Source organism: Branchiostoma lanceolatum, chromosome 10 (assembly GCF_035083965.1).
Source record: "Branchiostoma lanceolatum isolate klBraLanc5 chromosome 10, klBraLanc5.hap2, whole genome shotgun sequence".
Classification (NCBI taxonomy): domain Eukaryota; kingdom Metazoa; phylum Chordata; class Leptocardii; order Amphioxiformes; family Branchiostomatidae; genus Branchiostoma; species Branchiostoma lanceolatum.
In genome coordinates this window covers 7,361,341-7,370,753 of record NC_089731.1, presented here as the reverse complement: position 1 = coordinate 7,370,753, position 9,413 = coordinate 7,361,341, and the positions used below count along the sequence as shown (strand labels likewise).

The following is a 9,413-nucleotide window of genomic DNA, read 5'->3' as shown; positions in this document are numbered from 1 at the left end:
GTTATCTTAAACATTGTGGATGTCTTCATAACAACTGTGAACCAACATCACTATCATACAAGCCACAAGACTGTTCAGGTTTAACAATTTGGTTTGCCGTCAAACAAATTGACACATGCATTAAGCTTTGTTCAAGCTATAAGACCTCCTGTAAGCCGCACACCTCCATTCTGACTGGTGATCTTCCCTCAACTTTCAATGGCATTGATGATTCAGCATTCTCTTGCCCAGGAACTCATAACTAGAAGCTATTGCTCTAACAGTTACAACTACAACGTATACAAGAACACTTCTAAAAGCATATTACAATCAAAGAATTTCTTGCAAGTGCAGTTAAAGATGCCAACAATTTTCGTTGGTATTGAGAATATTGGCCAGAAGAGTTAGTTCTCCTACAACCTCTAAGGGCGGAAAACTTTTAACTGCCAAGTCTAAAATGTAAGACTTTTCGAGTACTGTATAGGACAACCAATTAGTGATGAAAGGGCAAATGCTACATATCATAATGTAACATTGCACCCGTTACAAGTACCGTTTACAGTTATAAGTGGTTAACGGTGACCACCGTTAGCCAGTTATAACTGGGCCAGGAGACGTCTCCTGGCTCTTGAGAGACATTGGTTAACAGTAGGCTCTGGACGGGACAGATGGCTCTCCGGGCATGGAACGACACCACAGATACAGGACTGTAGGACTGAAAGCTCGCGAGATCTGCATGGTGAGTGCACGAGAGCAGTACAGAACGGTGAATTTTTAGGTCCGCATCGGGACGCCCGGATCCATATATCGTCGTTGGTCGTCCAGCAGCAAAACTATGCCTGTTCCATGGTGAGGTGAGCAACTTTGGTTCATTTATACCGATTATTTTTGTATTGAATAGGCACAGATCCTCGTTAAATAATCTGCAACTAGCTCGGGCCAAGCCCGATGTGAAAGGGGAGGGGGGCGATAAGACATCACCGCGAGTAAAAATGTAACGTTACATTATATATTTTTGATACATATGTCACCAAGAGTTAAATACCTAGAGAGACAGGTGACTCGTAACCGAACCAAGCGTAACCCAGCATCAAGAGACCACGTCTCGTGATATAATAGACGTGAAGCAAGGACAACAACAACAATGGCACTGCTGCTGTTACTGGCATTTATTCATTGGCCACGTTCATTCAAATCATACTCCATTCATTACTAGAACATTTCAGAATGATATTTTCGGAATACACCGGAATACACATAAAGAGTTTGAAGTCTATTGAAATACAGTATGCTTTGATTACAGGTTATATTTCAGCATGATCACTATTTAGACAATGAGGTAGTTAACTGTCCCTATAGCACCAAGCTGAAGCTAGCCCTCGATTCGGCCTTCGATTCACAGCCTTCGATTCAGCCCTCGATTGGATTTTGCCGCCGATTCAGCCTTCGATTACAGGGAATAGACAGAACATAGCAACCAATTTAGTTACCGATTCGAAAAACCTAGAATCTATGCCAGCTCTCTTACAACAAATACAAAAGGCAACACAATGATCAACTTAGTTCCAAATCACTCAACAAGGAGATATTTACTTGCAAATAATGTCGGAAAGGACATAATATCAGGAATTCGGCATAAAATGATAGTGACAACTGACAAGAGACACTAGTCCTCGATTCGGCCGTCGATTGGATTTTGTTCAACGGATTACAGCGCTATCTGCCGTTTTTCTAAATGTGACCCGTGAACTTGAAAGGGTGATTGGGACGAATTGCTAGCTACATGTATATAACGTTGTTATATAACTTATACATTACATGATTTGTATTTTATTAAAATACAAATTAAATGTATAATGACGTTATATATACATGTAGCTAGCTGTAGGGACAGTTAACCACCTCATTGTCTAAATAGTGATCATAACAAATTTGATAAGTCAGGTGAATGGCTACATTTTATACTGGTATAGGCCATTAGCCATGGCGACTAACTTCACTTTAGGTAGCCTCCGTTGCAGGCTCTGACGCGGCTTTTTTTGGGGGCAAAATAATATGTTTTGCAGCCAGCCCGTAACCATCAGCCAACCCTGTAACTAATAGCCGCCTAATGGCTGATGGTTACGGGCTGGCTGCAAAACATATTATTTTGCCCCCCAAAAAAGCCGCGTCAGAGCCTGCAACGGAGGCTAACTTTAGGAAGCTGCGTTTACTATTTCTAAGACATGTCCCTGTGGCACAACCGGTAACGCAACCTGCTGCTTTTCCATTGATCCTTTGGGCTGGGGTTCAATCCAATGGTCGAATTCAGCTGGGACATGTTGTAAGGGATTGCATCCATTAATTCTGATATGGTGATGAAAACTCAGAAAAGCCGGCGTCCCTGTGTATGAGGGAGCTTTGGGGGTAAGCCTCAAACGTCAAACCTCTGCACGTAAAAGAACCCAACACAGAAGAGTAGGGGTGACCTGGTGTGCTTGTTCATGCCCTTGCGAAGCTGCATTGCATTATCAATACCACTAGCTACTTGAAAAAGCATCATACTTCCATGTCACCTCAATTGAGGATGACTGCTTCACCTTTTTAATGTATAAAATGTAATATTAAACACAGTTTCCTTTGTTGTCATGGTTACCACATATCTATTACATAATATGTATGTCCTCCTTCTTTAGTAGAGTCTACCAGACAACTATGGACAATATGGAACATGGTCATTCAAGGGAACTGCGGGCAATAGGGTGATTTAAGGAGGTTCAATATATATCATAACTTGGATGGAAATATTCACACAATGGTCTTCGTTCACCTGACGCTCATCATCTTATTATACAATGTACGTAACTAAGATAGATTGGGATCTGCTATAAGTTATTTCTGTAAAACAGGACAGGACATGTACAGTATGAATCTCCAAACTTACCAAGTAGTACCTGGGACTGGGAGATACATGTGCTAGTACGAGACTGTTAGTAAGTTGGTCAAAATACCGTAAATGCAGAAATGTTCGCGGTGGTTTGATGTTCATGGTTTTTGCGGTGAACTTTCAGCACAACTTAAAACCACCGCAAAACTTTTTGCCCACATATGACTGTAGCGCTATTGTTGCAACTGCAAACACTCAATTTTCTCTCTACAGCTATAAGCAAATTATGAATAAACTAAAAGATTACAAGAACATCGCTGACACCTGTGTTCCCACCAGATATTTTGTTTCATGTTTGGGAATCGAAAGGCATTCAATTTCAAATTACGATAAAGCCTGTTGAATTTCGTCCCTCAAATGCAAGAAGTCATTTTCAGATGATAGGTCATAAAAACCTGTCATACGACACTCCTGTTTAAGCCCGTCCATGTTCACATTGGTCCCAAGAAGAGGTCCATAACTTTTGAATGAATTTTTGGGCAGCCTTGGATGTGTTGTACAAGATTCAGCCACATGTACATGTATTGTCATCAAGTCCATGGTCTGATCTCTCATTATTATATAGCCACACTGGAAATCCTATGACATTTGTATCGAACAGTCAAAACCAACGTTACCAGTGACCTAGGTTTTTGCGGTTACCTCTTTATCGCAAACTTAAAATCATTCTCAACCACCCCCAAGCGAAAAGTGGACTGTCCCAGGATAATGCTTTCCTTATTACCAGTAAGTTATTCCCACTGCAAATTTCAAGCCATTTAGCTTTCCTAGCAGGGTACCTGGGTATTTAACAGGCACCAAAAATACCAAAAATCACCTCCATTTAAGAAGTGGACTACTCCACGACCTTACACCTGAGTCCTCACCAAATTTACTTGGCTTACATAGGAATTAGGATGTCACGGAAGACAATTGCAAAAAGCATCATTTTGGGCAAAACTGCCCCCAAAATGATTAATAATGATGTTGTAACCACCTCCATGCAAGAAGTGTCTATTCTGGAAAAAGCTCCTCCTATCTCTCCTTACAGCAACTAGCTCTTCCTCACCGAATTTCATTCCATTTGGCTTTCATAGCAGTACACGAGTAAAAACAAACTTGGGGCAAAATCATTTTTATCCACCCCCATGCAAGTTGTGGGAACTTCCTGGGTCATGCTTATTTCACCACAAACAGTTCAATACCCTACAGCAACAGACTCATAGTCTCATATGGCCATGGCTAGGCCAAGGCAAGCATTCCTGACCATGCCCCCTCTCTGTGGAGTGGTGTTGTACATTGTGCCCTATCTTTAAAACACTTCTGCAAACAGCCCACTCAACCTCTCCAAACTTTATCTCACTACAGTCCACTTACATGTTACTAGTTTGTGTCAGTAATACTGTAAATTTAGAAATGTTTGTGGGCAGGTGGTTTTGTGTTCATCAGGTTTTCATGGCAACCGTTTCACTGCAAACATTTTTGTCCAACACTGTGGCATAGGGGTGGGTACCAGTTCGCTGGACCTGATTCAGACCTTTATAACATCCAAGAACCGAGTCCAAAAACCTGAAAGCCAAAAACCTGAGTAAAAAAAAAATTGAATAAAGTACAAATATATTTTTCTATTTTGTTTGATGATAAGGGTTTTGAGTCTCCCCTCTGACAAAAAAGGCATTTAAAATAGGTGCAACATTCAGATATCAAACACGTTGGTTTATCTTGAAAGTCTTCTCACCAAGAAACATAGTTGTGCATGTCATGATCAGTATTAATTCTCTATGCTTGATATTGGTCTGATAAAACAAAACATCAACTGGACAGGATCAGGTCCAGGTTCAGGTCCCTGGACCTAAACTTGGACTTGGACCTTATTAAGCCAAACCTATATCCACCCCTACTGTGGCGGTATCATCATCGATCAGGTATGTGACTACAGTATAGCACTGCTGCAAACTTAAAACCACCGCAAACACTCCATTTTCCCCTTAGTGCAAAATTAAAACCATGCAAATTTAAATGCATTTACAGTAACTAGACCACCTCCTAGTGGTGAGAAGTAAACCAGTTATTATTGCCTGAGGTACATGTAGGTCGCACAAGGATATGCATTGACCGGTGAGAAAAACTGGGTTGGCAGGAAAACCTTTCCAGTCCGGACAGCAGAAAAAACTGTCCAGGCTGAAAAGAGGATCTGCATGGGGGTTCCTGGCAACACTTAGAGCTAAATTCAGCAGGTTTAGTTTATCAGTAAAACAGTAAATTCAAGAGGATCGACAATGCTTAACCGTGAATTGATTCACATTCCTATAGAATTGGCAGCGCAGCATCATGAATGGCCCAAGGGTGCAACCATTTTGTAGGGGGGTCTGAGGGCATACTCTCCCAGAAAATCTTAACCCTCTGAGGTGGGGTGCATACGTAGCATTCATGACATTCAAGGGTGCAGCCAACCAATGTAGGGGGGGTCTGACATGCTCTCCTATAAAATCCTAACCCTCTCAATTGCAATTCCTTACATTTTGAGACCCAGAGTTTGCATGTTTACTGTGTCGAAGCCAAGATAAGCAGATGTCCTGTTGTAACTTTTCTTAGGGCAATATTGTCTTTCGACTACGTCTTGCGATTAAAATCTCAGTAATGCTGAAAGAAGAATTCAGGATAACAAATACACACACATGTAGCAGGCTATGTATACGTAGAATTAATGGCAAAGCCGACTGGCTACAATTAACAGTAAAATAAAAATAGTAGACTTTATAATAATTGTCGATACAGATTTTCATTTTTAGGCGTAGTCAGTATCTCTAATTCTATGCAGGACAAGACACCTCCTCCCCCATGCAGACCTTCTCTTCAGAATGGACAGGGTTTTTTTTCTGTCCGGACTGGACAGGATTTTCCACCAACACGAGTTGTTGTTGAAGAAAGCAGAAGAACTATTGAGAAGGGAATGTGGTGTGCTGTATACATGTACATTGGTTACCTTCACATGTATGATCTCCTTGATGTTGAATTTAGTCAAGGGGTTTATGTTTTCACAGTTAGTCTAATCTTGATTGATCTTATGATGCATTAGAAAAAGTGCATCACTTTATTATTGGATAATCATATGAACTGTAACCAGTGCTACGAAAAAACGTTATTCTTCCTCCTAAGTCTGATCTTATTAGGTCGCCTGCTTGACCTGGTATTTAATGAATAATTCACATCCATACATACTGATTATAGTGATAGTATCTTTTAAAAGTCGGCAAATATTGTCAGAAAGCTAAAAACTTAACCTAAACATGATCCAGTCCCACAGTAGTAAGTCCATGATGCAATTGGCCTTGTGACCCACAAAGCGCAGCACTGTTTCATCCTGAAGTCAGCAAAACATTATTAACTTAATTGCTTCTGGCTCTAAGAACTCAAATCAGTGTTGTTCTATATCTGACTTCAAAATTTCAAACAAGTAATTCATCAAATAAAGTACAATAAAAGGTTATATTCCTTTTTCTGATACAGTCAAACCTGCCTCTTCAACCCGACCACTTGGCCATGACGACTATTTTTTCTTGGTCCCAAAAATTTGCCCCATAGGCACAAGCATTAAGCGCCCTGCCCAAGGCGACCACCCGTCCAACGCGACCGCCACGAATTGGGACCGCACAGAGCACAATCCCTGGCCATGGCAACCGCATTTTTCCAGCGTGTGGTGACATCGAATTTTGCTGTCGGATTTCACAGAAATGTTTTTAAGACCTTGACGGACAAAAATATATGAATAGCATTGATTCCTTCATGAAGTGTTTTAATAAAACGTTCCGACTATAAACATTGTAAATACAAAGGATTGTTGTGCCCATCGTAATCTTAAAGTTTACCGTACAAACCCTACATGTAGGTGTACCAGTAAGAAATAAGGTGTACATCTCCAATTTTTAGTGCACAAAGGTGCACATGCACCCACTGTTTCAAGCCCTATATAGCCATAGGCAGTATAGATGGAATACTAGTAGCTTCTCCTGTATCCATCATCACATGATGAGAACTCTAACAGAATGCTATTCCCTTTTTATACAGTTAAATGTAGTTAGAATTGTAGGAATGTGTGCGTGTGTGTGTGTGAGTTTGTGTGTGTGTGTGCATGTGTGTGTGTGTGTGTGTGTGTGTGTGTGTGTGTGTGTGTGTGTGTGTGTGCGTGCTGACATATTTAGATCAGAGATTCTGATGAGTGAGGAGTCCTAGGGACATGTGTCAAAAACTTAACTTATGACTGCTTAGACTACACTCTGTAGTGTATATTAGGTATTTATTGTCGTCACCAGACATTATATACTTATCCTATGTATTTTTGTACATACTATAAGCACTATAGCCTCCGGTGCAGACTGTTCCCGGCTGTTTTCTTTTTCAAGTTACAGTTTTTATACTATTACATTTTTTTTCTGAAAAAAATGTAATAGTATAAAAACTGTAACTTGAAAAAGAAAACAGCCGGGAGGAGTCTGCACCGGAGGCTAAGCACTAGGAAAAAGACAATGCATTGTCTTTATTAACCCAACCTTCACCTTTTTGTTCTTGTTGTTTCTATAGGGGCTGACAATATTCAACCGGACCCAGACAGAGCATCAATGCCCTGTCCTCATGAGATGACAGTGAGAGAGAAGCTGACAATTGCAATGCAACAATGGATTACCTGCATCTGCATGGAGGAGTCATGTATCAACACCAACCCAAGTCCTAGTTTTTTTTAGAATGCATTGAGTCTGTAAAAGCTAGTAAAAGTTTACACATGTATGAATCCTTCCTGCAATTTCAATTCCCATTGCACTGTAGACATGTATGTAATTATTACAATGGCAATGACTCTGATCCGCATGCTTTGAAAATCACACCTCAATCCAAAAAACCTCATTAGATTAAAAATGTAGTAGAAAATGCCCCCGGTTTGCATGTCTCTTATATGTAACTAATACATATTCCAGGACTACATATACTGTCAATAAGTCTAATTGTCCACGTCTTTGACAGTTGTTTGTGCCCATGCATGTATTTCTATATGCAATAATACAGTATATAACTAATTTGAATTGCATTGAATTGTTGTTTTCCTCTTTAGTCTTTGTTTGACTGTTATCATAACACATATTGTTATATTCCAAAGTCAATCCATACATGGAGGGTGACCCAGGAAAAAGCATGTCAGTGGCACCTCAGGCATGACTGATTAAACAGAAGCCACGCTCTCTGTTGTTTTCTATATTCTGTCAAATATTCCATTGAACGGCTTCAGAATGTAAGGTAGCTGCAGGGGAGTTAGGATAAATTGTGTGTTTTAGATGCTCTGTTGAACATGTATAGGTATCTGAGCAGTTCCTGATTAATTGATTTCAAGCTGTGTGCATTTTGTGATCTATTCACCTCTAACTGATGTGGTCATTGCCAATGTCAGATGTATATGCTGAGACCTAATGCAGTCTGCCTAATGTGAGTCTTGCCTTGCAATACCGACTCATATGTATTTATTTTTACTGAAACAAGTACATGATGAGGGTAACAAGATGTTGATATGATCTGGATAATCTAGATTTCTTAATCTTTCCATATCAGTTTATTACAAAGTGTTATGCATGAGTCTAAGTTACCCTTATTATGCACATGTACATAAATCAAAAAGTCCAAACACAAACACTTTTGTATGTAAAAAGTTGTTGATATGGGATTCATTTTTTGTTGCTTTATTCTATATCTACTGCAGTCAAGTCAGCATGAAATAAACTGTGGTCTTCGAACATAACATGTGCTTCTGGAGTTCAAGTCAATAAAGCCATCAGGATTTTAGAGACGATTCAGCTGTTTTTATCTTTTCATGTAATCTATAGTTATCTACAACACTCAACACAAAGCCACAATATGCATATATATATATATATATATATTGAAGTTGTAATGTTTTTGGATAAGTCATACTTAAAGGAGTCCTAAACTCTAGAAGGGAGTGTTATTTTCCACTAGATTATGTATCAATGAATACATAATCAGCCGACTTTGTACAGAATTCAGACCCTACCCATGGATTCCCTATACGTATTCCCACTTCCTTCATGGTGAATATTTTAGCATGAATTAGGGGGGGCTAAGCACAATCAGAAGGCCAGTTGTTAATAAGATATAAAGGAACATATAACAAGACATTTCTTAGCCCCCCTGAGATTCTTTTGTCACGCCATGAATGTACATTGCATCAAGAAAGGTCATAAAAAGAATGGCAGAGGAAGTGGAAAAAATCTAGCTTCTGGCCATGGTTGTGGATCAAAAGGAGAGGGAAAGCCTGGGGGAAGAAGGAGACAGCATAAGTGTAACAACGAAGAGAAAAATGATATAAAAATCAGAGTCTCATGCTGGGGTAGGCCTACACGCAGGAAGTGAGCAGCAGTGAAGCAGGGTGGAGACGTCCTCCCTGTCATCCCCCCATCCTAAGGGCGCACCAGGGTACAAGGGGGATATAACCTCCTTGGAGGGACGAAACGTGAAGGGGCCT

The 9,413-nt window shown here is 40.1% G+C and overlaps 1 protein-coding gene and 1 long non-coding RNA gene across 2 annotated transcripts in view; one reads left to right on the top strand and one right to left on the bottom strand.

Annotated features, from left to right (window-relative positions):
* Positions 1-9,413, bottom strand: part of LOC136442917 (lisH domain-containing protein ARMC9-like) — a 310,166-nt gene that overhangs the window by 74,849 nt on the left and 225,904 nt on the right. The window lies entirely within an intron of this gene.
* LOC136443632 (uncharacterized) lies at positions 519-8,720 on the top strand. Its single transcript, XR_010757181.1, has 2 exons — positions 519-833; positions 7,466-8,720. It is a non-coding gene; the product is annotated as an uncharacterized lncRNA (long non-coding RNA).